Source organism: Triturus cristatus, chromosome 11 (genome assembly GCF_964204655.1).
Source record: "Triturus cristatus chromosome 11, aTriCri1.1, whole genome shotgun sequence".
Taxonomy (NCBI): domain Eukaryota; kingdom Metazoa; phylum Chordata; class Amphibia; order Caudata; family Salamandridae; genus Triturus; species Triturus cristatus.
Genome location: NC_140594.1, coordinates 1142239541 through 1142263293, shown reverse-complemented (window position 1 = coordinate 1142263293; position 23753 = coordinate 1142239541). Strand labels below are relative to the sequence as shown.

Here is a 23753-nt window from a genome sequence, read left to right as displayed (position 1 = left end):
TGGATACTTTAAATTGGCATAGTTTCCTGTCCAGCGTCCTCTCACGTCCCGAACGCTCCCAAACGCTCAAAAGCCTCGCCCTCACCGGGTAGATCTCTGGCTCCCAGGTAAAGCCAAATCCTGAGTATGCTAGTGCTTGGATCACAGAGAAAGGACAGGGACAGAGAGCTGCTGTCTTGGTAAAGGCCTGAAACGGCTAATTCCTAAGAGGGTCTGCACTTTCAGTTATGACTGACTGTGAGTGGGGAAGATGAAGATTTTCTGTACCCAGCATACCTTGCGATGTGCTTAGGCAAATGAGGAGAGAGCCCCACCAATCCCTTGCCACTCCGCTGAAAGCTCCTCCTCTGCATAAAGAGAGCACTTTCACAAGGGAGCAGAGTGGCGCAGCGGAAGCGTGCTGGGCCCATAACCCAGAGGTCGATGGATCGAAACCATCCTCTGCTAATATTGCTTGATTTTTCTTCCTAGGACTAATCTGTCATTTCCACCCTGCCAGCAAGGAAAAGCGCAGGCTTGTGCTAGCTATGTGAGAAAAGACTTCTCAACTATCTGTCTCTGCTGTAAATCAAGAGAGTGATCGTCAAAGGATCAACCCTATACTTTGAAAGTAAAGATACCCAATTAGAAGCATAAATGACAGGTGGGACCTTCACACGTTTTTCGGGGCATGCTTTGAATTTCATTCTTCCCTTTTTGTTCTGCTTTTATCAATCTCCTATGCATTTCATGGAATTTACTCCCTTTCTCTTCGCTGCTTTGCTTCCGATGCTGCCCATATGCTCATTTCCACTATTTGTACTGCTGCTTTCCATTTCTTCTCTTCTGCACAGCTTTGTCCTTGGTTTCAATCCCCAGTTCTTTACCCTCTGCAAGACAATTTCTACTGCTTTTCATGTTGGAATCCACACCAAATGCACCATTGGAACGGGTGCAAGATTGCCACTGCACTCGGCGTTGTAACATCTGGAACCTAGAGGACACACATCAGAGGGCGTTGGTGGTATAGTGCTGAGCATAGCTGCCTTCCAAGCAGTTGACCCGGGTTCGATTCCCGGCCAACGCAGTGCAAATATTTATATATTCTCCAAGCAGGATATATTTTAATGCAACATGTCACAAAACTGAAATATCAGAAACAGAATAATCAGCCGTTATATAAAAAAATAAACAAACACGTAGGTAGACATCTCGATCGCCTCATCTGCTACATTCATTGTCCCAATATATGCTATTTTCCATAAAGCACTCACCACTCACATGTGCTGATAATAAATATTTTGCTGGGGGCAGGCAAGGAAAGGGCTGAGCCCCGACCAGACATTATAACCCCAGCAACCCTATTTTAAAAAGCATTTCTAGGCGATATCTAGCCTCTGAAAATAATAGGCAAGATCCACCGATAAATCTGGCAAAAGTCCCCAAGATTTTGTGCATACTTGTGCTCTCACCTGAATGCAGCGCCACCTTGTAACCATCGGATGTAACTGCGGCTCAGAAAAATGTTTTATCAGAGGGCAAGTTGAGAGGACTCCAAGTGGCAGATTTCCACGGAAAGAGCCTCTCGCTGCAGCAGGAAGGTTGGATACTTCAAATTGGCATAGTTTCCTGTCCAGCGTCCTCTCACGTCCCGAACGCTCCCAAACGCTCAAAAGCCTCCCCTCACCGGGTAGATCTCTAGCTCCCAGGTAAAGCCAAATCCTGAGTATGCTAGTGCTAGGATCACAGAGAAAGGACAGGGACAGAGAGCTGCTGTCTTGGTAAAGGCCTGAAACGGCTAATTCCTAAGAGGGTCTGCACTTTCAGTTATGACTGACTGTGAGTGGGGAAGATGAAGATTTTCTGTACCCAGCATACCTTGCGATGTGCTTAGGCAAATGAGGAGAGAGCCCCTCCAATCCCTTGCCACTCCGCTGAAAGCTCCTCCTCTGCATAAAGAGAGCACTTTCACAAGGGAGCAGAGTGGCGCAGCGGAAGTGTGCTGGGCCCATAACCCAGAGGTCGATGGATCGAAACCATCCTCTGCTAATATTGCTTGATTTTTCTTCCTAGGACTAATCTGTCATTTCCACCCTGCCAGCAAGGAAAAGCGCAGGCTTGTGCTAGCTATGTGAGAAAAGACTTCTCAACTATCTGTCTCTGCTGTAAATCAAGAGAGTGATCGTCAAAGGATCAACCCTATACTTTGAAAGTAAAGATACCCAATTAGAAGCATAAATGACAGGTGGGACCTTCACACGTTTTTCGGGGCATGCTTTGAATTTCATTCTTCCCTTTTTGTTCTGCTTTTATCAATCTCCTATGCATTTCATGGAATTTACTCCCTTTCTCTTCGCTGCTTTGCTTCCGATGCTGCCCATATGCTCATTTCCACTATTTGTACTGCTGCTTTCCATTTCTTCTCTTCTGCACAGCTTTGTCCTTGGTTTCAATCCCCAGTTCTTTACCCTCTGCAAGACAATTTCTACTGCTTTTCATGTTGGAATCCACACCAAATGCACCATTGGAACGGGTGCAAGATTGCCACTGCACTCGGCGTTGTAACATCTGGAACCTAGAGGACACACATCAGAGGGCGTTGGTGGTATAGTGGTGAGCATAGCTGCCTTCCAAGCAGTTGACCCGGGTTTGATTCCCGGCCAACGCAGTGCAAATATTTATATATTCTCCAAGCAGGATATATTTTAATGCAACATGTCACAAAACTGAAATATCAGAAACAGAATAATCAGCCGTTATATAAAAAAAAAAAAAAACACGTAGGTAGACATCTCGATCGCCTCATCTGCTACATTCATTGTCCCAATATATGCTATTTTCCATAAAGCACTCACCACTCACATGTGCTGATAATAAATATTTTGCTGGGGGCAGGCAATGAAAGGGCTGAGCCCCGACCAGACATTATAACCCCAGCATCCCTATTTTAAAAAGCATTTCTAGGCGATATCTAGCCTCTGAAAATAATAGGCAAGATCCACCGATAAATCTGGCAAAAGTCCCCAAGATTTTGTGCATACTTGTGCTCTCACCTGAATGCAGCGCCACCTTGTAACCATCGGATGTAACTGCGGCTCAGAAAAATGTTTTATCAGAGGGCAAGTTGAGAGGACTCCAAGTGGCAGATTTCCACGGAAAGAGCCTCTCACTGCAGCAGGAAGGTTGGATACTTTAAATTGGCATAGTTTCCTGTCCAGCGTCCTCTCACGTCCCGAACGCTCCCAAACGCTCAAAAGCCTCGCCCTCACCGGGTAGATCTCTGGCTCCCAGGTAAAGCCAAATCCTGAGTATGCTAGTGCTTGGATCACAGAGAAAGGACAGGGACAGAGAGCTGCTGTCTTGGTAAAGGCCTGAAACGGCTAATTCCTAAGAGGGTCTGCACTTTCAGTTATGACTGACTGTGAGTGGGGAAGATGAAGATTTTCTGTACCCAGCATACCTTGCGATGTGCTTAGGCAAATGAGGAGAGAGCCCCACCAATCCCTTGCCACTCCGCTGAAAGCTCCTCCTCTGCATAAAGAGAGCACTTTCACAAGGGAGCAGAGTGGCGCAGCGGAAGCGTGCTGGGCCCATAACCCAGAGGTCGATGGATCGAAACCATCCTCTGCTAATATTGCTTGATTTTTCTTCCTAGGACTAATCTGTCATTTCCACCCTGCCAGCAAGGAAAAGCGCAGGCTTGTGCTAGCTATGTGAGAAAAGACTTCTCAACTATCTGTCTCTGCTGTAAATCAAGAGAGTGATCGTCAAAGGATCAACCCTATACTTTGAAAGTAAAGATACCCAATTAGAAGCATAAATGACAGGTGGGACCTTCACACGTTTTTCGGGGCATGCTTTGAATTTCATTCTTCCCTTTTTGTTCTGCTTTTATCAATCTCCTATGCATTTCATGGAATTTACTCCCTTTCTCTTCGCTGCTTTGCTTCCGATGCTGCCCATATGCTCATTTCCACTATTTGTACTGCTGCTTTCCATTTCTTCTCTTCTGCACAGCTTTGTCCTTGGTTTCAATCCCCAGTTCTTTACCCTCTGCAAGACAATTTCTACTGCTTTTCATGTTGGAATCCACACCAAATGCACCATTGGAACGGGTGCAAGATTGCCACTGCACTCGGCGTTGTAACATCTGGAACCTAGAGGACACACATCAGAGGGCGTTGGTGGTATAGTGCTGAGCATAGCTGCCTTCCAAGCAGTTGACCCGGGTTCGATTCCCGGCCAACGCAGTGCAAATATTTATATATTCTCCAAGCAGGATATATTTTAATGCAACATGTCACAAAACTGAAATATCAGAAACAGAATAATCAGCCGTTATATAAAAAAATAAACAAACACGTAGGTAGACATCTCGATCGCCTCATCTGCTACATTCATTGTCCCAATATATGCTATTTTCCATAAAGCACTCACCACTCACATGTGCTGATAATAAATATTTTGCTGGGGGCAGGCAAGGAAAGGGCTGAGCCCCGACCAGACATTATAACCCCAGCAACCCTATTTTAAAAAGCATTTCTAGGCGATATCTAGCCTCTGAAAATAATAGGCAAGATCCACCGATAAATCTGGCAAAAGTCCCCAAGATTTTGTGCATACTTGTGCTCTCACCTGAATGCAGCGCCACCTTGTAACCATCGGATGTAACTGCGGCTCAGAAAAATGTTTTATCAGAGGGCAAGTTGAGAGGACTCCAAGTGGCAGATTTCCACGGAAAGAGCCTCTCGCTGCAGCAGGAAGGTTGGATACTTCAAATTGGCATAGTTTCCTGTCCAGCGTCCTCTCACGTCCCGAACGCTCCCAAACGCTCAAAAGCCTCCCCTCACCGGGTAGATCTCTAGCTCCCAGGTAAAGCCAAATCCTGAGTATGCTAGTGCTAGGATCACAGAGAAAGGACAGGGACAGAGAGCTGCTGTCTTGGTAAAGGCCTGAAACGGCTAATTCCTAAGAGGGTCTGCACTTTCAGTTATGACTGACTGTGAGTGGGGAAGATGAAGATTTTCTGTACCCAGCATACCTTGCGATGTGCTTAGGCAAATGAGGAGAGAGCCCCTCCAATCCCTTGCCACTCCGCTGAAAGCTCCTCCTCTGCATAAAGAGAGCACTTTCACAAGGGAGCAGAGTGGCGCAGCGGAAGTGTGCTGGGCCCATAACCCAGAGGTCGATGGATCGAAACCATCCTCTGCTAATATTGCTTGATTTTTCTTCCTAGGACTAATCTGTCATTTCCACCCTGCCAGCAAGGAAAAGCGCAGGCTTGTGCTAGCTATGTGAGAAAAGACTTCTCAACTATCTGTCTCTGCTGTAAATCAAGAGAGTGATCGTCAAAGGATCAACCCTATACTTTGAAAGTAAAGATACCCAATTAGAAGCATAAATGACAGGTGGGACCTTCACACGTTTTTCGGGGCATGCTTTGAATTTCATTCTTCCCTTTTTGTTCTGCTTTTATCAATCTCCTATGCATTTCATGGAATTTACTCCCTTTCTCTTCGCTGCTTTGCTTCCGATGCTGCCCATATGCTCATTTCCACTATTTGTACTGCTGCTTTCCATTTCTTCTCTTCTGCACAGCTTTGTCCTTGGTTTCAATCCCCAGTTCTTTACCCTCTGCAAGACAATTTCTACTGCTTTTCATGTTGGAATCCACACCAAATGCACCATTGGAACGGGTGCAAGATTGCCACTGCACTCGGCGTTGTAACATCTGGAACCTAGAGGACACACATCAGAGGGCGTTGGTGGTATAGTGGTGAGCATAGCTGCCTTCCAAGCAGTTGACCCGGGTTTGATTCCCGGCCAACGCAGTGCAAATATTTATATATTCTCCAAGCAGGATATATTTTAATGCAACATGTCACAAAACTGAAATATCAGAAACAGAATAATCAGCCGTTATATAAAAAAAAAAAAAACCACGTAGGTAGACATCTCGATCGCCTCATCTGCTACATTCATTGTCCCAATATATGCTATTTTCCATAAAGCACTCACCACTCACATGTGCTGATAATAAATATTTTGCTGGGGGCAGGCAATGAAAGGGCTGAGCCCCGACCAGACATTATAACCCCAGCATCCCTATTTTAAAAAGCATTTCTAGGCGATATCTAGCCTCTGAAAATAATAGGCAAGATCCACCGATAAATCTGGCAAAAGTCCCCAAGATTTTGTGCATACTTGTGCTCTCACCTGAATGCAGCGCCACCTTGTAACCATCGGATGTAACTGCGGCTCAGAAAAATGTTTTATCAGAGGGCAAGTTGAGAGGACTCCAAGTGGCAGATTTCCACGGAAAGAGCCTCTCACTGCAGCAGGAAGGTTGGATACTTTAAATTGGCATAGTTTCCTGTCCAGCGTCCTCTCACGTCCCGAACGCTCCCAAACGCTCAAAAGCCTCACACCGGGCAAGCCCTCACCGGGTAGATCTCTGGCTCCCAGGTAAAGCCAAATCCTGAGTATGCTAGTGCTTGGATCACAGAGAAAGGACAGGGACAGAGAGCTGCTGTCTTGGTAAAGGCCTGAAACGGCTAATTCCTAAGAGGGTCTGCACTTTCAGTTATGACTGACTGTGAGTGGGGAAGATGAAGATTTTCTGTACCCAGCATACCTTGCGATGTGCTTAGGCAAATGAGGAGAGAGCCCCACCAATCCCTTGCCACTCCGCTGAAAGCTCCTCCTCTGCATAAAGAGAGCACTTTCACAAGGGAGCAGAGTGGCGCAGCGGAAGCGTGCTGGGCCCATAACCCAGAGGTCGATGGATCGAAACCATCCTCTGCTAATATTGCTTGATTTTTCTTCCTAGGACTAATCTGTCATTTCCACCCTGCCAGCAAGGAAAAGCGCAGGCTTGTGCTAGCTATGTGAGAAAAGACTTCTCAACTATCTGTCTCTGCTGTAAATCAAGAGAGTGATCGTCAAAGGATCAACCCTATACTTTGAAAGTAAAGATACCCAATTAGAAGCATAAATGACAGGTGGGACCTTCACACGTTTTTCGGGGCATGCTTTGAATTTCATTCTTCCCTTTTTGTTCTGCTTTTATCAATCTCCTATGCATTTCATGGAATTTACTCCCTTTCTCTTCGCTGCTTTGCTTCCGATGCTGCCCATATGCTCATTTCCACTATTTGTACTGCTGCTTTCCATTTCTTCTCTTCTGCACAGCTTTGTCCTTGGTTTCAATCCCCAGTTCTTTACCCTCTGCAAGACAATTTCTACTGCTTTTCATGTTGGAATCCACACCAAATGCACCATTGGAACGGGTGCAAGATTGCCACTGCACTCGGCGTTGTAACATCTGGAACCTAGAGGACACACATCAGAGGGCGTTGGTGGTATAGTGCTGAGCATAGCTGCCTTCCAAGCAATTGACCCGGGTTCGATTCCCGGCCAACGCAGTGCAAATATTTATATATTCTCCAAGCAGGATATATTTTAATGCAACATGTCACAAAACTGAAATATCAGAAACAGAATAATCAGCCGTTATATAAAAAAAAAAACAAACACGTAGGTAGACATCTCGATCGCCTCATCTGCTACATTCATTGTCCCAATATATGCTATTTTCCATAAAGCACTCACCACTCACATGTGCTGATAATAAATATTTTGCTGGGGGCAGGCAATGAAAGGGCTGAGCCCCGACCAGACATTATAACCCCAGCAACCCTATTTTAAAAAGCATTTATAGGCGATATCTAGCCTCTGAAAATAATAGGCAAGATCCACCGATAAATCTGGCAAAAGTCCCCAAGATTTTGTGCATCCTTGTGCTCTCACCTGAATGCAGCGCCACCTTGTAACCATCGGATGTAACTGCGGCTCAGAAAAATGTTTTATCAGAGGGCAAGTTGAGAGGACTCCAAGTGGCAGATTTCCACGGAAAGAGCCTCTCGCTGCAGCAGGAAGGTTGGATACTTCAAATTGGCATAGTTTCCTGTCCAGCGTCCTCTCACGTCCCGAACGCTCCCAAACACTCAAAAGCCTCGCCCTCACCGGGTAGATCTCTGGCTCCCAGGTAAAGCCAAATCCTGAGTATGCTAGTGCTAGGATCACAGAGAAAGGACAGGGACAGAGAGCTGCTGTCTTGGTAAAGGCCTGAAACTGCTAATTCCTAAGAGGGTCTGCACTTTCAGTTATGACTGACTGTGAGTGGGGAAGATGAAGATTTTCTGTACCCAGCATACCTTGCGATGTGCTTAGGCAAATGAGGAGAGAGCCCCACCAATCCCTTGCCACTCCGCTGAAAGCTCCTCCTCTGCATAAAGAGAGCACTTTCACAAGGGAGCAGAGTGGCGCAGCGGAAGCGTGCTGGGCCCATAACCCAGAGGTCGATGGATTGAAACCATCCTCTGCTAATATTGCTTGATTTTTCTTCCTAGGACTAATCTGTCATTTCCACCCTGCCAGCAAGGAAAAGCGCAGGCTTGTGCTGGCTATGTGAGAAAAGACTTCTCAACTATCTGTCTCTGCTGTAAATCAAGAGAGTGATCGTCAAAGGATCAACCCTATACTTTGAAAGTAAAGATACCCAATTAGAAGCATAAATGACAGGTGGGACCTTCACACGTTTTTCGGGGCATGCTTTGAATTTCATTCTTCCCTTTTTGTTCTGCTTTTATCAATCTCCTATGCATTTCATGGAATTTACTCCCTTTCTCTTCGCTGCTTTGCTTCCGATGCTGCCCATATGCTCATTTCCACTATTTGTACTGCTGCTTTCCATTTCTTCTCTTCTGCACAGCTTTGTCCTTGGTTTCAATCCCCAGTTCTTTACCCTCTGCAAGACAATTTCTACTGCTTTTCATGTTGGTATCCACACCAAATGCACCATTGGAACCGGTGCAAGATTGCCACTGCACTCGGCGTTGTAACATCTGGAACCTAGAGGACACACATCAGAGGGCGTTGGTGGTATAGTGGTGAGCATAGCTGCCTTCCAAGCAGTTGACCCAGGTTCGATTCCTGGCCAACGCAGTGCAAATATTTATATATTCTCCAAGCAGGATATATTTTAATGCAACATGTCACAAAACTGAAATATCAGAAACAGAATAATCAGCCGTTATATAAAAAAATAAACAAACACGTAGGTAGACATCTCGATCGCCTCATCTGCTACATTCATTGTCCCAATATATGCTATTTTCCATAAAGCACTCACCACTCACATGTGCTGATAATAAATATTTTGCTGTGGGCAGGCAATGAAAGGGCTGAGCCCCGACCAGACATTATAACCCCAGCAACCCTATTTTAAAAAGCATTTCTAGGCGATATCTAGCCTCTGAAAATAATAGGCAAGATCCACCGATAAATCTGGCAAAAGTCCCCAAGATTTTGTGCATACTTGTGCTCTCACCTGAATGCAGTGCCACCTTGTAACCATCGGATGTAACTGCGGCTCAGAAAAATGTTTTATCAGAGGGCAAGTTGAGAGGACTCCAAGTGGCAGATTTCCACGGAAAGAGCCTCTCGCTGCAGCAGGAAGGTTGGATACTTCAAATTGGCATAGTTTCCTGTCCAGCGTCCTCTCACGTCCCGAACGCTCCCAAACAATCAAAAGCCTCGCACCGGGCAAGCCCTCACCGTGTAGATCTCTGGCTCCCAGGTAAAGCCAAATCCTGAGTATGCTAGTGCTAGGATCACAGAGAAAGGACAGGGACAGAGAGCTGCTGTCTTGGTAAAGGCCTGAAACGGCTAATTCCTAAGAGGGTCTGCACTTTCAGTTATGACTGACTGTGAGTGGGGAAGATGAAGATTTTCTGTACCCAGCATACCTTGCGATGTGCTTAGGCAAATGAGGAGAGAGCCCCACCAATCCCTTGCCACTCCGCTGAAAGCTCCTCCTCTGCATAAAGAGAGCACTTTCACAAGGGAGCAGAGTGGCGCAGCGGAAGCGTGCTGGGCCCATAACCCAGAGGTCGATGGATCGAAACCATCCTCTGCTAATATTGCTTGATTTTTCTTCCTAGGACTAATCTGTCATTTCCACCCTGCCAGCAAGGAAAAGCGCAGGCTTGTGCTAGCTATGTGAGAAAAGACTTCTCAACTATCTGTCTCTGCTGTAAATCAAGAGAGTGATCGTCAAAGGATCAACCCTATACTTTGAAAGTAAAGATACCCAATTAGAAGCATAAATGACAGGTGGGACCTTCACACGTTTTTCGGGGCATGCTTTGAATTTCATTCTTCCCTTTTTGTTCTGCTTTTATCAATCTCCTATGCATTTCATGGAATTTACTCCCTTTCTCTTCGCTGCTTTGCTTCCGATGCTGCCCATATGCTCATTTCCACTATTTGTACTGCTGCTTTCCATTTCTTCTCTTCTGCACAGCTTTGTCCTTGGTTTCAATCCCCAGTTCTTTACCCTCTGCAAGACAATTTCTACTGCTTTTCATGTTGGTATCCACACCAAATGCACCATTGGAACCGGTGCAAGATTGCCACTGCACTCGGCGTTGTAACATCTGGAACCTAGAGGACACACATCAGAGGGCGTTGGTGGTATAGTGGTGAGCATAGCTGCCTTCCAAGCAGTTGACCCAGGTTCGATTCCTGGCCAACGCAGTGCAAATATTTATATATTCTCCAAGCAGGATATATTTTAATGCAACATGTCACAAAACTGAAATATCAGAAACAGAATAATCAGCCGTTATATAAAAAAATAAACAAACACGTAGGTAGACATCTCGATCGCCTCATCTGCTACATTCATTGTCCCAATATATGCTATTTTCCATAAAGCACTCACCACTCACATGTGCTGATAATAAATATTTTGCTGTGGGCAGGCAATGAAAGGGCTGAGCCCCGACCAGACATTATAACCCCAGCAACCCTATTTTAAAAAGCATTTCTAGGCGATATCTAGCCTCTGAAAATAATAGGCAAGATCCACCGATAAATCTGGCAAAAGTCCCCAAGATTTTGTGCATACTTGTGCTCTCACCTGAATGCAGTGCCACCTTGTAACCATCGGATGTAACTGCGGCTCAGAAAAATGTTTTATCAGAGGGCAAGTTGAGAGGACTCCAAGTGGCAGATTTCCACGGAAAGAGCCTCTCGCTGCAGCAGGAAGGTTGGATACTTCAAATTGGCATAGTTTCCTGTCCAGCGTCCTCTCACGTCCCGAACGCTCCCAAACAATCAAAAGCCTCGCACCGGGCAAGCCCTCACCGTGTAGATCTCTGGCTCCCAGGTAAAGCCAAATCCTGAGTATGCTAGTGCTAGGATCACAGAGAAAGGACAGGGACAGAGAGCTGCTGTCTTGGTAAAGGCCTGAAACGGCTAATTCCTAAGAGGGTCTGCACTTTCAGTTATGACTGACTGTGAGTGGGGAAGATGAAGATTTTCTGTACCCAGCATACCTTGCGATGTGCTTAGGCAAATGAGGAGAGAGCCCCACCAATCCCTTGCCACTCCGCTGAAAGCTCCTCCTCTGCATAAAGAGAGCACTTTCACAAGGGAGCAGAGTGGCGCAGCGGAAGCGTGCTGGGCCCATAACCCAGAGGTCGATGGATCGAAACCATCCTCTGCTAATATTGCTTGCTTTTTCTTCCTAGGACTAATCTGTCATTTCCACCCTGCCAGCAAGGAAAAGCGCAGGCTTGTGCTAGCTATGTGAGAAAAGACTTCTCAACTATCTGTCTCTGCTGTAAATCAAGAGAGTGATCGTCAAAGGATCAACCCTATACTTTGAAAGTAAAGATACCCAATTAGAAGCATAAATGACAGGTGGGACCTTCACACGTTTTTCGGGGCATGCTTTGAATTTCATTCTTCCCTTTTTGTTCTGCTTTTATCAATCTCCTATGCATTTCATGGAATTTACTCCCTTTCTCTTCGCTGCTTTGCTTCCGATGCTGCCCATATGCTCATTTCCACTATTTGTACTGCTGCTTTCCATTTCTTCTCTTCTGCACAGCTTTGTCCTTGGTTTCAATCCCCAGTTCTTTACCCTCTGCAAGACAATTTCTACTGCTTTTCATGTTGGTATCCACACCAAATGCACCATTGGAACCGGTGCAAGATTGCCACTGCACTCGGCGTTGTAACATCTGGAACCTAGAGGACACACATCAGAGGGCGTTGGTGGTATAGTGGTGAGCATAGCTGCCTTCCAAGCAGTTGACCCGGGTTCGATTCCCGGCCAACGCAGTGCAAATATTTATATATTCTCCAAGCAGGATATATTTTAATGCAACATGTCACAAAACTGAAATATCAGAAACAGAATAATCAGCCGTTATATAAAAAAATAAACAAACACGTAGGTAGACATCTCGATCGCCTCATCTGCTACATTCATTGTCCCAATATATGCTATTTTCCATAAAGCACTCACCACTCACATGTGCTGATAATAAATATTTTGCTGGGGGCAGGCAAGGAAAGGGCTGAGCCCCGACCAGACATTATAACCCCAGCAACCCTATTTTAAAAAGCATTTCTAGGCGATATCTAGCCTCTGAAAATAATAGGCAAGATCCACCGATAAATCTGGCAAAAGTCCCCAAGATTTTGTGCATACTTGTGCTCTCACCTGAATGCAGCGCCACCTTGTAACCATCGGATGTAACTGCGGCTCAGAAAAATGTTTTATCAGAGGGCAAGTTGAGAGGACTCCAAGTGGCAGATTTCAACGGAAAGAGCCTCTCGCTGCAGCAGGAAGGTTGGATACTTCAAATTGGCATAGTTTCCTGTCCAGCGTCCTCTCACGTCCCGAACGCTCCCAAACGCTCAAAAGCCTCCCCTCACCGGGTAGATCTCTAGCTCCCAGGTAAAGCCAAATCCTGAGTATGCTAGTGCTAGGATCACAGAGAAAGGACAGGGACAGAGAGCTGCTGTCTTGGTAAAGGCCTGAAACGGCTAATTCCTAAGAGGGTCTGCACTTTCAGTTATGACTGACTGTGAGTGGGGAAGATGAAGATTTTCTGTACCCAGCATACCTTGCGATGTGCTTAGGCAAATGAGGAGAGAGCCCCTCCAATCCCTTGCCACTCCGCTGAAAGCTCCTCCTCTGCATAAAGAGAGCACTTTCACAAGGGAGCAGAGTGGCGCAGCGGAAGCGTGCTGGGCCCATAACCCAGAGGTCGATGGATCGAAACCATCCTCTGCTAATATTGCTTGATTTTTCTTCCTAGGACTAATCTGTCATTTCCACCCTGCCAGCAAGGAAAAGCGGAGGCTTGTGCTAGCTATGTGAGAAAAGACTTCTCAACTATCTGTCTCTGCTGTAAATCAAGAGAGTGATCGTCAAAGGATCAACCCTATACTTTGAAAGTAAAGATACCCAATTAGAAGCATAAATGACAGGTGGGACCTTCACACGTTTTTCGGGGCATGCTTTGAATTTCATTCTTCCCTTTTTGTTCTGCTTTTATCAATCTCCTATGCATTTCATGGAATTTACTCCCTTTCTCTTCGCTGCTTTGCTTCCGATGCTGCCCATATGCTCATTTCCACTATTTGTACTGCTGCTTTCCATTTCTTCTCTTCTGCACAGCTTTGTCCTTGGTTTCAATCCCCAGTTCTTTACCCTCTGCAAGACAATTTCTACTGCTTTTCATGTTGGTATCCACACCAAATGCACCATTGGAACCGGTGCAAGATTGCCACTGCACTCGGCGTTGTAACATCTGGAACCTAGAGGACACACATCAGAGGGCGTTGGTGGTATAGTGGTGAGCATAGCTGCCTTCCAAGCAGTTGACCCGGGTTCGATTCCCGGCCAACGCAGTGCAAATATTTATATATTCTCCAAGCAGGATATATTTTAATGCAACATGTCACAAAACTGAAATATCAGAAACAGAATAATCAGCCGTTATATAAAAAAATAAACAAACACGTAGGTAGACATCTCGATCGCCTCATCTGCTACATTCATTGTCCCAATATATGCTATTTTCCATAAAGCACTCACCACTCACATGTGCTGATAATAAATATTTTGCTGGGGGCAGGCAATGAAAGGGCTGAGCCCCGACCAGACATTATAACCCCAGCATCCCTATTTTAAAAAGCATTTCTAGGCGATATCTAGCCTCTGAAAATAATAGGCAAGATCCACCGATAAATCTGGCAAAAGTCCCCAAGATTTTGTGCATACTTGTGCTCTCACCTGAATGCAGTGCCACCTTGTAACCATCGGATGTAACTGCGGCTCAGAAAAATGTTTTATCAGAGGGCAAGTTGAGAGGACTCCAAGTGGCAGATTTCCACGGAAAGAGCCTCTCGCTGCAGCAGGAAGGTTGGATACTTCAAATTGGCATAGTTTCCTGTCCAGCGTCCTCTCACGTCCCGAACGCTCCCAAACACTCAAAAGCCTCACACCGGGCAAGCCCTCACCGTGTAGATCTCTGGCTCCCAGGTAAAGCCAAATCCTGAGTATGCTAGTGCTAGGATCACAGAGAAAGGACAGGGACAGAGAGCTGCTGTCTTGGTAAAGGCCTGAAACGGCTAATTCCTAAGAGGGTCTGCACTTTCAGTTATGACTGACTGTGAGTGGGGAAGATGAAGATTTTCTGTACCCAGCATACCTTGCGATGTGCTTAGGCAAATGAGGAGAGAGCCTCACCAATCCCTTGCCACTCCGCTGAAAGCTCCTCCTCTGCATAAAGAGAGCACTTTCACAAGGGAGCAGAGTGGCGCAGCGGAAGCGTGCTGGGCCCATAACCCAGAGGTCGATGGATCGAAACCATCCTCTGCTAATATTGCTTGATTTTTCTTCCTAGGACTAATCTGTCATTTCCACCCTGCCAGCAAGGAAAAGCGCAGGCTTGTGCTAGCTATGTGAGAAAAGACTTCTCAACTATCTGTCTCTGCTGTAAATCAAGAGAGTGATCGTCAAAGGATCAACCCTATACTTTGAAAGTAAAGATACCCAATTAGAAGCATAATTGACAGGTGGGACCTTCACACGTTTTTCGGGGCATGCTTTGAATTTCATTCTTCCCTTTTTGTTCTGCTTTTATCAATCTCCTATGCATTTCATGGAATTTACTCCCTTTCTCTTTGCTGCTTTGCTTCCGATGCTGCCCATATGCTCATTTCCACTATTTGTACTGCTGCTTTCCATTTCTTCTCTTCTGCACAGCTTTGTCCTTGGTTTCAATCCCCAGTTCTTTACCCTCTGCAAGACAATTTCTACTGCTTTTCATGTTGGAATCCACACCAAATGCACCATTGGAACGGGTGCAAGATTGCCACTGCACTCGGCGTTGTAACATCTGGAACCTAGAGGACACACATCAGAGGGCGTTGGTGGTATAGTGGTGAGCATAGCTGCCTTCCAAGCAGTTGACCCGGGTTTGATTCCCGGCCGACGCAGTGCAAATATTTATATATTCTCCAAGCAGGATATATTTTAATGCAACATGTCACAAAACTGAAATATCAGAAACAGAATAATCAGCCGTTATATAAAAAAAAAAAAAAACACGTAGGTAGACATCTCGATCGCCTCATCTGCTACATTCATTGTCCCAATATATGCTATTTTCCATAAAGCACTCACCACTCACATGTGCTGATAATAAATATTTTGCTGGGGGCAGGCAATGAAAGGGCTGAGCCCCGACCAGACATTATAACCCCAGCATCCCTATTTTAAAAAGCATTTCTAGGCGATATCTAGCCTCTGAAAATAATAGGCAAGATCCACCGATAAATCTGGCAAAAGTCCCCAAGATTTTGTGCATACTTGTGCTCTCACCTGAATGCAGCGCCACCTTGTAACCATCGGATGTAACTGCGGCTCAGAAAAATGTTTTATCAGAGGGCAAGTTGAGAGGACTCCAAGTGGCAGATTTCCACGGAAAGAGCCTCTCACTGCAGCAGGAAGGTTGGATACTTTAAATTGGCATAGTTTCCTGTCCAGCATCCTCTCACGTCCCGAACGCTCCCAAAGGCTCAAAAGCCTCACACCGGGCAAGCCCTCACCGGGTAGATCTCTGGCTCCCAGGTAAAGCCAAATCCTGAGTATGCTAGTGCTAGGATCACAGAGAAAGGACAGGGACAGAGAGCTGCTGTCTTGGTAAAGGCCTGAAATGGCTAATTCCTAAGAGGGTCTGCACTTTCAGTTATGACTGACTGTGAGTGGGAAAGATGAAGATTTTCTGTACCCAGCATACCTTGCGATGTGCTTAGGCAAATGAGGAGAGAGCCCCACCAATCCCTTGCCACTCCGCTGAAAGCTCCTCCTCTGCATAAAGAGAGCACTTTCACAAGGGAGCAGAGTGGCGCAGCGGAAGCGTGCTGGGCCCATAACCCAGAGGTCGATGGATCGAAACCATCCTCTGCTAATATTGCTTGATTTTTCTTCCTAGGACTAATCTGTCATTTCCACCCTGCCAGCAAGGAAAAGCGCAGGCTTGTGCTAGCTATGTGAGAAAAGACTTCTCAACTATCTGTCTCTGCTGTAAATCAAGAGAGTGATCGTCAAAGGATCAACCCTATACTTTGAAAGTAAAGATACCCAATTAGAAGCATAAATGACAGGTGGGACCTTCACACGTTTTTCGGGGCATGCTTTGAATTTCATTCTTCCCTTTTTGTTCTGCTTTTATCAATCTCCTATGCATTTCATGGAATTTACTCCCTTTCTCTTCGCTGCTTTGCTTCCGATGCTGCCCATATGCTCATTTCCACTATTTGTACTGCTGCTTTCCATTTCTTCTCTTCTGCACAGCTTTGTCCTTGGTTTCAATCCCCAGTTCTTTACCCTCTGCAAGACAATTTCTACTGCTTTTCATGTTGGTATCCACACCAAATGCACCATTGGAACCGGTGCAAGATTGCCACTGCACTCGGCGTTGTAACATCTGGAACCTAGAGGACACACATCAGAGGGCGTTGGTGGTATAGTGGTGAGCATAGCTGCCTTCCAAGCAGTTGACCCAGGTTCGATTCCTGGCCAACGCAGTGCAAATATTTATATATTCTCCAAGCAGGATATATTTTAATGCAACATGTCACAAAACTGAAATATCAGAAACAGAATAATCAGCCGTTATATAAAAAAATAAACAAACACGTAGGTAGACATCTCGATCGCCTCATCTGCTACATTCATTGTCCCAATATATGCTATTTTCCATAAAGCACTCACCACTCACATGTGCTGATAATAAATATTTTGCTGGGGGCAGGCAAGGAAAGGGCTGAGCCCCGACCAGACATTATAACCCCAGCAACCCTATTTTAAAAAGCATTTCTAGGCGATATCTAGCCTCTGAAAATAATAGGCAAGATCCACCGATAAATCTGGCAAAAGTCCCCAAGATTTTGTGCATACTTGTGCTCTCACCTGAATGCAGCGCCACCTTGTAACCATCGGATGTAACTGCGGCTCAGAAAAATGTTTTATCAGAGGGCAAGTTGAGAGGACTCCAAGTGGCAGATTTCCACGGAAAGAGCCTCTCGCTGCAGCAGGAAGGTTGGATACTTCAAATTGGCATAGTTTCCTGTCCAGCGTCCTCTCACGTCCCGAACGCTCCCAAACACTCAAAAGCCTCACACCGGGTAAGCCCTCACCGGGTAGATCTCTGGCTCCCAGGTAAAGCCAAATCCTGAGTATGCTAGTGCTAGGATCACAGAGAAAGGACAGGGACAGAGAGCTGCTGTCTTGGTAAAGGCCTGAAACGGCTAATTCCTAAGAGGGTCTGCACTTTCAGTTATGACTGACTGTGAGTGGGGAAGATGAAGATTTTCTGTACCCAGCATACCTTGCGATGTGCTTAGGCAAATGAGGAGAGAGCCCCACCAATCCCTTGCCACTCCGCTGAAAGCTCCTCCTCTGCATAAAGAGAGCACTTTCACAAGGGAGCAGAGTGGCGCAGCGGAAGCGTGCTGGGCCCATAACCCAGAGGTCGATGGATCGAAACCATCCTCTGCTAATATTGCTTGCTTTTTCTTCCTAGGACTAATCTGTCATTTCCACCCTGCCAGCAAGGAAAAGCGCAGGCTTGTGCTAGCTATGTGAGAAAAGACTTCTCAACTATCTGTCTCTGCTGTAAATCAAGAGAGTGATCGTCAAAGGATCAACCCTATACTTTGAAAGTAAAGATACCCAATTAGAAGCATAAATGACAGGTGGGACCTTCACACGTTTTTCGGGGCATGCTTTGAATTTCATTCTTCCCTTTTTGTTCTGCTTTTATCAATCTCCTATGCATTTCATGGAATTTACTCCCTTTCTCTTCGCTGCTTTGCTTCCGATGCTGCCCATATGCTCATTTCCACTATTTGTACTGCTGCTTTCCATTTCTTCTCTTCTGCACAGCTTTGTCCTTGGTTTCAATCCCCAGTTCTTTACCCTCTGCAAGACAATTTCTACTGCTTTTCATGTTGGTATCCACACCAAATGCACCATTGGAACCGGTGCAAGATTGCCACTGCACTCGGCGTTGTAACATCTGGAACCTAGAGGACACACATCAGAGGGCGTTGGTGGTATAGTGGTGAGCATAGCTGCCTTCCAAGCAGTTGACCCGGGTTCGATTCCCGGCCAACGCAGTGCAAATATTTATATATTCTCCAAGCAGGATATATTTTAATGCAACATGTCACAAAACTGAAATATCAGAAACAGAATAATCAGCCGTTATATAAAAAAATAAACAAACACGTAGGTAGACATCTCGATCGCCTCATCTGCTACATTCATTGTCCCAATATATGCTATTTTCCATAAAGCACTCACCACTCACATGTGCTGATAATAAATATTTTGCTGGGGGCAGGCAAGGAAAGGGCTGAGCCCCGACCAGACATTATAACCCCAGCAACCCTATTTTAAAAAGCATTTCTAGGCGATATCTAGCCTCTGAAAATAATAGGCAAGATCCACCGATAAATCTGGCAAAAGTCCCCAAGATTTTGTGCATACTTGTGCTCTCACCTGAATGCAGCGCCACCTTGTAACCATCGGATGTAACTGCGGCTCAGAAAAATGTTTTATCAGAGGGCAAGTTGAGAGGACTCCAAGTGGCAGATTTCAACGGAAAGAGCCTCTCGCTGCAGCAGGAAGGTTGGATACTTCAAATTGGCATAGTTTCCTGTCCAGCGTCCTCTCACGTCCCGAACGCTCCCAAACGCTCAAAAGCCTCCCCTCACCGGGTAGATCTCTAGCTCCCAGGTAAAGCCAAATCCTGAGTATGCTAGTGCTAGGATCACAGAGAAAGGACAGGGACAGAGAGCTGCTGTCTTGGTAAAGGCCTGAAACGGCTAATTCCTAAGAGGGTCTGCACTTTCAGTTATGACTGACTGTGAGTGGGGAAGATGAAGATTTTCTGTACCCAGCATACCTTGCGATGTGCTTAGGCAAATGAGGAGAGAGCCCCTCCAATCCCTTGCCACTCCGCTGAAAGCTCCTCCTCTGCATAAAGAGAGCACTTTCACAAGGGAGCAGTGTGGCGCAGCGGAAGCGTGCTGGGCCCATAACCCAGAGGTCGATGGATCGAAACCATCCTCTGCTAATATTGCTTGATTTTTCTTCCTAGGACTAATCTGTCATTTCCACCCTGCCAGCAAGGAAAAGCGGAGGCTTGTGCTAGCTATGTGAGAAAAGACTTCTCAACTATCTGTCTCTGCTGTAAATCAAGAGAGTGATCGTCAAAGGATCAACCCTATACTTTGAAAGTAAAGATACCCAATTAGAAGCATAAATGACAGGTGGGACCTTCACACGTTTTTCGGGGCATGCTTTGAATTTCATTCTTCCCTTTTTGTTCTGCTTTTATCAATCTCCTATGCATTTCATGGAATTTACTCCCTTTCTCTTTGCTGCTTTGCTTCCGATGCTGCCCATATGCTCATTTCCACTATTTGTACTGCTGCTTTCCATTTCTTCTCTTCTGCACAGCTTTGTCCTTGGTTTCAATCCCCAGTTCTTTACCCTCTGCAAGACAATTTCTACTGCTTTTCATGTTGGTATCCACACCAAATGCACCATTGGAACCGGTGCAAGATTGCCACTGCACTCGGCGTTGTAACATCTGGAACCTAGAGGACACACATCAGAGGGCGTTGGTGGTATAGTGGTGAGCATAGCTGCCTTCCAAGCAGTTGACCCGGGTTCGATTCCCGGCCAACGCAGTGCAAATATTTATATATTCTCCAAGCAGGATATATTTTAATGCAACATGTCACAAAACTGAAATATCAGAAACAGAATAATCAGCCATTATATAAAAAAATAAACAAACACATAGGTAGACATCTCGATCGCCTCATCTGCTACATTCATTGTCCCAATATATGCTATTTTCCATAAAGCACTCACCACTCACATGTGCTGATAATAAATATTTTGCTGGGGGCAGGCAATGAAAGGGCTGAGCCCCGACCAGACATTATAACTCCAGCATCCCTATTTTAAAAAGCATTTCTAGGCGATATCTAGCCTCTGAAAATAATAGGCAAGATCCACCGATAAATCTGGCAAAAGTCCCCAAGATTTTGTGCATACTTGTGCTCTCACCTGAATGCAGTGCCACCTTGTAACCATCGGATGTAACTGCGGCTCAGAAAAATGTTTTATCAGAGGGCAAGTTGAGAGGACTCCAAGTGGCAGATTTCCACGGAAAGAGCCTCTCGCTGCAGCAGGAAGGTTGGATACTTCAAATTGGCATAGTTTCCTGTCCAGCGTCCTCTCACGTCCCGAACGCTCCCAAACACTCAAAAGCCTCACACCGGGCAAGCCCTCACCGTGTAGATCTCTGGCTCCCAGGTAAAGCCAAATCCTGAGTATGCTAGTGCTAGGATCACAGAGAAAGGACAGGGACAGAGAGCTGCTGTCTTGGTAAAGGCCTGAAACGGCTAATTCCTAAGAGGGTCTGCACTTTCAGTTATGACTGACTGTGAGTGGGGAAGATGAAGATTTTCTGTACCCAGCATACCTTGCGATGTGCTTAGGCAAATGAGGAGAGAGCCTCACCAATCCCTTGCCACTCCGCTGAAAGCTCCTCCTCTGCATAAAGAGAGCACTTTCACAAGGGAGCAGAGTGGCGCAGCGGAAGCGTGCTGGGCCCATAACCCAGAGGTCGATGGATCGAAACCATCCTCTGCTAATATTGCTTGATTTTTCTTCCTAGGACTAATCTGTCATTTCAACCCTGCCAGCAAGGAAAAGCGCAGGCTTGTGCTAGCTATGTGAGAAAAGACTTCTCAACTATCTGTCTCTGCTGTAAATCAAGAGAGTGATCGTCAAAGGATCAACCCTATACTTTGAAAGTAAAGATACCCAATTAGAAGCATAAATGACAGGTGGGACCTTCACACGTTTTTCGGGGCATGCTTTGAATTTCATTCTTCCCTTTTTGTTCTGCTTTTATCAATCTCCTATGCATTTCATGGAATTTACTCCCTTTCTCTTTGCTGCTTTGCTTCCGATGCTGCCCATATGCTCATTTCCACTATTTGTACTGCTGCTTTCCATTTCTTCTCTTCTGCACAGCTTTGTCCTTGGTTTCAATCCCCAGTTCTTTACCCTCTGCAAGACAATTTCTACTGCTTTTCATGTTGGAATCCACACCAAATGCACCATTGGAACGGGTGCAAGATTGCCACTGCACTCGGCGTTGTAACATCTGGAACCTAGAGGACACACATCAGAGGGCGTTGGTGGTATAGTGGTGAGCATAGCTGCCTTCCAAGCAGTTGACCCGGGTTTGATTCCCGGCCAACGCAGTGCAAATATTTATATATTCTCCAAGCAGGATATATTTTAATGCAACATGTCACAAAACTGAAATATCAGAAACAGAATAATCAGCCGTTATATAAAAAAAATAAAAACACGTAGGTAGACATCTCGATCGCCTCATCTGCTACATTCATTGTCCCAATATATGCTATTTTCCATAAAGCACTCACCACTCACATGTGCTGATAATAAATATTTTGCTGGGGGCAGGCAATGAAAGGGCTGAGCCCCGACCAGACATTATAACCCCAGCATCCCTATTTTAAAAAGCATTTCTAGGCGATATCTAGCCTCTGAAAATAATAGGCAAGATCCACCGATAAATCTGGCAAAAGTCCCCAAGATTTTGTGCATACTTGTGCTCTCACCTGAATGCAGCGCCACCTTGTAACCATCGGATGTAACTGCGGCTCAGAAAAATGTTTTATCAGAGGGCAAGTTGAGAGGACTCCAAGTGGCAGATTTCCACGGAAAGAGCCTCTCACTGCAGCAGGAAGGTTGGATACTTTAAATTGGCATAGTTTCCTGTCCAGCGTCCTCAACGCTCCCAAACGCTCAAAAGCCTCACACCGGGCAAGCCCTCACCGGGTAGATCTCTGGCTCCCAGGTAAAGCCAAATCCTGAGTATGCTAGTGCTAGGATCACAGAGAAAGGACAGGGACAGAGAGCTGCTGTCTTGGTAAAGGCCTGAAACGGCTAATTCCTAAGAGGGTCTGCACTTTCAGTTATGACTGACTGTGAGTGGGAAAGATGAAGATTTTCTGTACCCAGCATACCTTGCGATGTGCTTAGGCAAATGAGGAGAGAGCCCCACCAATCCCTTGCCACTCCGCTGAAAGCTCCTCCTCTGCATAAAGAGAGCACTTTCACAAGGGAGCAGAGTGGCGCAGCGGAAGCGTGCTGGGCCCATAACCCAGAGGTCGATGGATCGAAACCATCCTCTGCTAATATTGCTTGATTTTTCTTCCTAGGACTAATCTGTCATTTCCACCCTGCCAGCAAGGAAAAGCGCAGGCTTGTGCTAGCTATGTGAGAAAAGACTTCTCAACTATCTGTCTCTGCTGTAAATCAAGAGAGTGATCGTCAAAGGATCAACCCTATACTTTGAAAGTAAAGATACCCAATTAGAAGCATAAATGACAGGTGGGACCTTCACACGTTTTTCGGGGCATGCTTTGAATTTCATTCTTCCCTTTTTGTTCTGCTTTTATCAATCTCCTATGCATTTCATGGAATTTACTCCCTTTCTCTTCGCTGCTTTGCTTCCGATGCTGCCCATATGCTCATTTCCACTATTTGTACTGCTGCTTTCCATTTCTTCTCTTCTGCACAGCTTTGTCCTTGGTTTCAATCCCCAGTTCTTTACCCTCTGCAAGACAATTTCTACTGCTTTTCATGTTGGTATCCACACCAAATGCACCATTGGAACCGGTGCAAGATTGCCACTGCACTCGGCGTTGTAACATCTGGAACCTAGAGGACACACATCAGAGGGCGTTGGTGGTATAGTGGTGAGCATAGCTGCCTTCCAAGCAGTTGACCCAGGTTCGATTCCTGGCCAACGCAGTGCAAATATTTATATATTCTCCAAGCAGGATATATTTTAATGCAACATGTCACAAAACTGAAATATCAGAAACAGAATAATCAGCCGTTATATAAAAAAATAAACAAACACGTAGGTAGACATCTCGATCGCCTCATCTGCTACATTCATTGTCCCAATATATGCTATTTTCCATAAAGCACTCACCACTCACATGTGCTGATAATAAATATTTTGCTGGGGGCAGGCAAGGAAAGGGCTGAGCCCCGACCAGACATTATAACCCCAGCAACCCTATTTTAAAAAGCATTTCTAGGCGATATCTAGCCTCTGAAAATAATAGGCAAGATCCACCGATAAATCTGGCAAAAGTCCCCAAGATTTTGTGCATACTTGTGCTCTCACCTGAATGCAGCGCCACCTTGTAACCATCGGATGTAACTGCGGCTCAGAAAAATGTTTTATCAGAGGGCAAGTTGAGAGGAC

At 45.7% G+C, this 23753-nt stretch overlaps 8 non-coding genes across 8 annotated transcripts; all 8 read left to right on the top strand.

Annotated features, from left to right (window-relative positions):
- The first annotated feature begins 8913 nt into the window (after positions 1–8913).
- Positions 8914–8985, top strand: TRNAG-UCC (transfer RNA glycine (anticodon UCC)). Its single transcript has one exon. It is a non-coding gene; the product is annotated as a tRNA-Gly (tRNA).
- A 1521-nt stretch (positions 8986–10506) lies between these two features.
- On the top strand, positions 10507–10578 carry TRNAG-UCC (transfer RNA glycine (anticodon UCC)). The gene has a single exon. It is a non-coding gene; the product is annotated as a tRNA-Gly (tRNA).
- Positions 10579–12099: 1521 nt separating this feature from the next.
- On the top strand, positions 12100–12171 carry TRNAG-UCC (transfer RNA glycine (anticodon UCC)). Its single transcript has one exon. It is a non-coding gene; the product is annotated as a tRNA-Gly (tRNA).
- Positions 12172–13680: 1509 nt separating this feature from the next.
- On the top strand, positions 13681–13752 carry TRNAG-UCC (transfer RNA glycine (anticodon UCC)). Its single transcript has one exon. It is a non-coding gene; the product is annotated as a tRNA-Gly (tRNA).
- Positions 13753–16866: 3114 nt separating this feature from the next.
- On the top strand, positions 16867–16938 carry TRNAG-UCC (transfer RNA glycine (anticodon UCC)). Its single transcript has one exon. It is a non-coding gene; the product is annotated as a tRNA-Gly (tRNA).
- A 1521-nt stretch (positions 16939–18459) lies between these two features.
- On the top strand, positions 18460–18531 carry TRNAG-UCC (transfer RNA glycine (anticodon UCC)). Its single transcript has one exon. It is a non-coding gene; the product is annotated as a tRNA-Gly (tRNA).
- A 1509-nt stretch (positions 18532–20040) lies between these two features.
- TRNAG-UCC (transfer RNA glycine (anticodon UCC)) lies at positions 20041–20112 on the top strand. The gene has a single exon. It is a non-coding gene; the product is annotated as a tRNA-Gly (tRNA).
- Positions 20113–23215: 3103 nt separating this feature from the next.
- On the top strand, positions 23216–23287 carry TRNAG-UCC (transfer RNA glycine (anticodon UCC)). The gene has a single exon. It is a non-coding gene; the product is annotated as a tRNA-Gly (tRNA).
- The last annotated feature ends 466 nt before the right edge of the window (positions 23288–23753 follow it).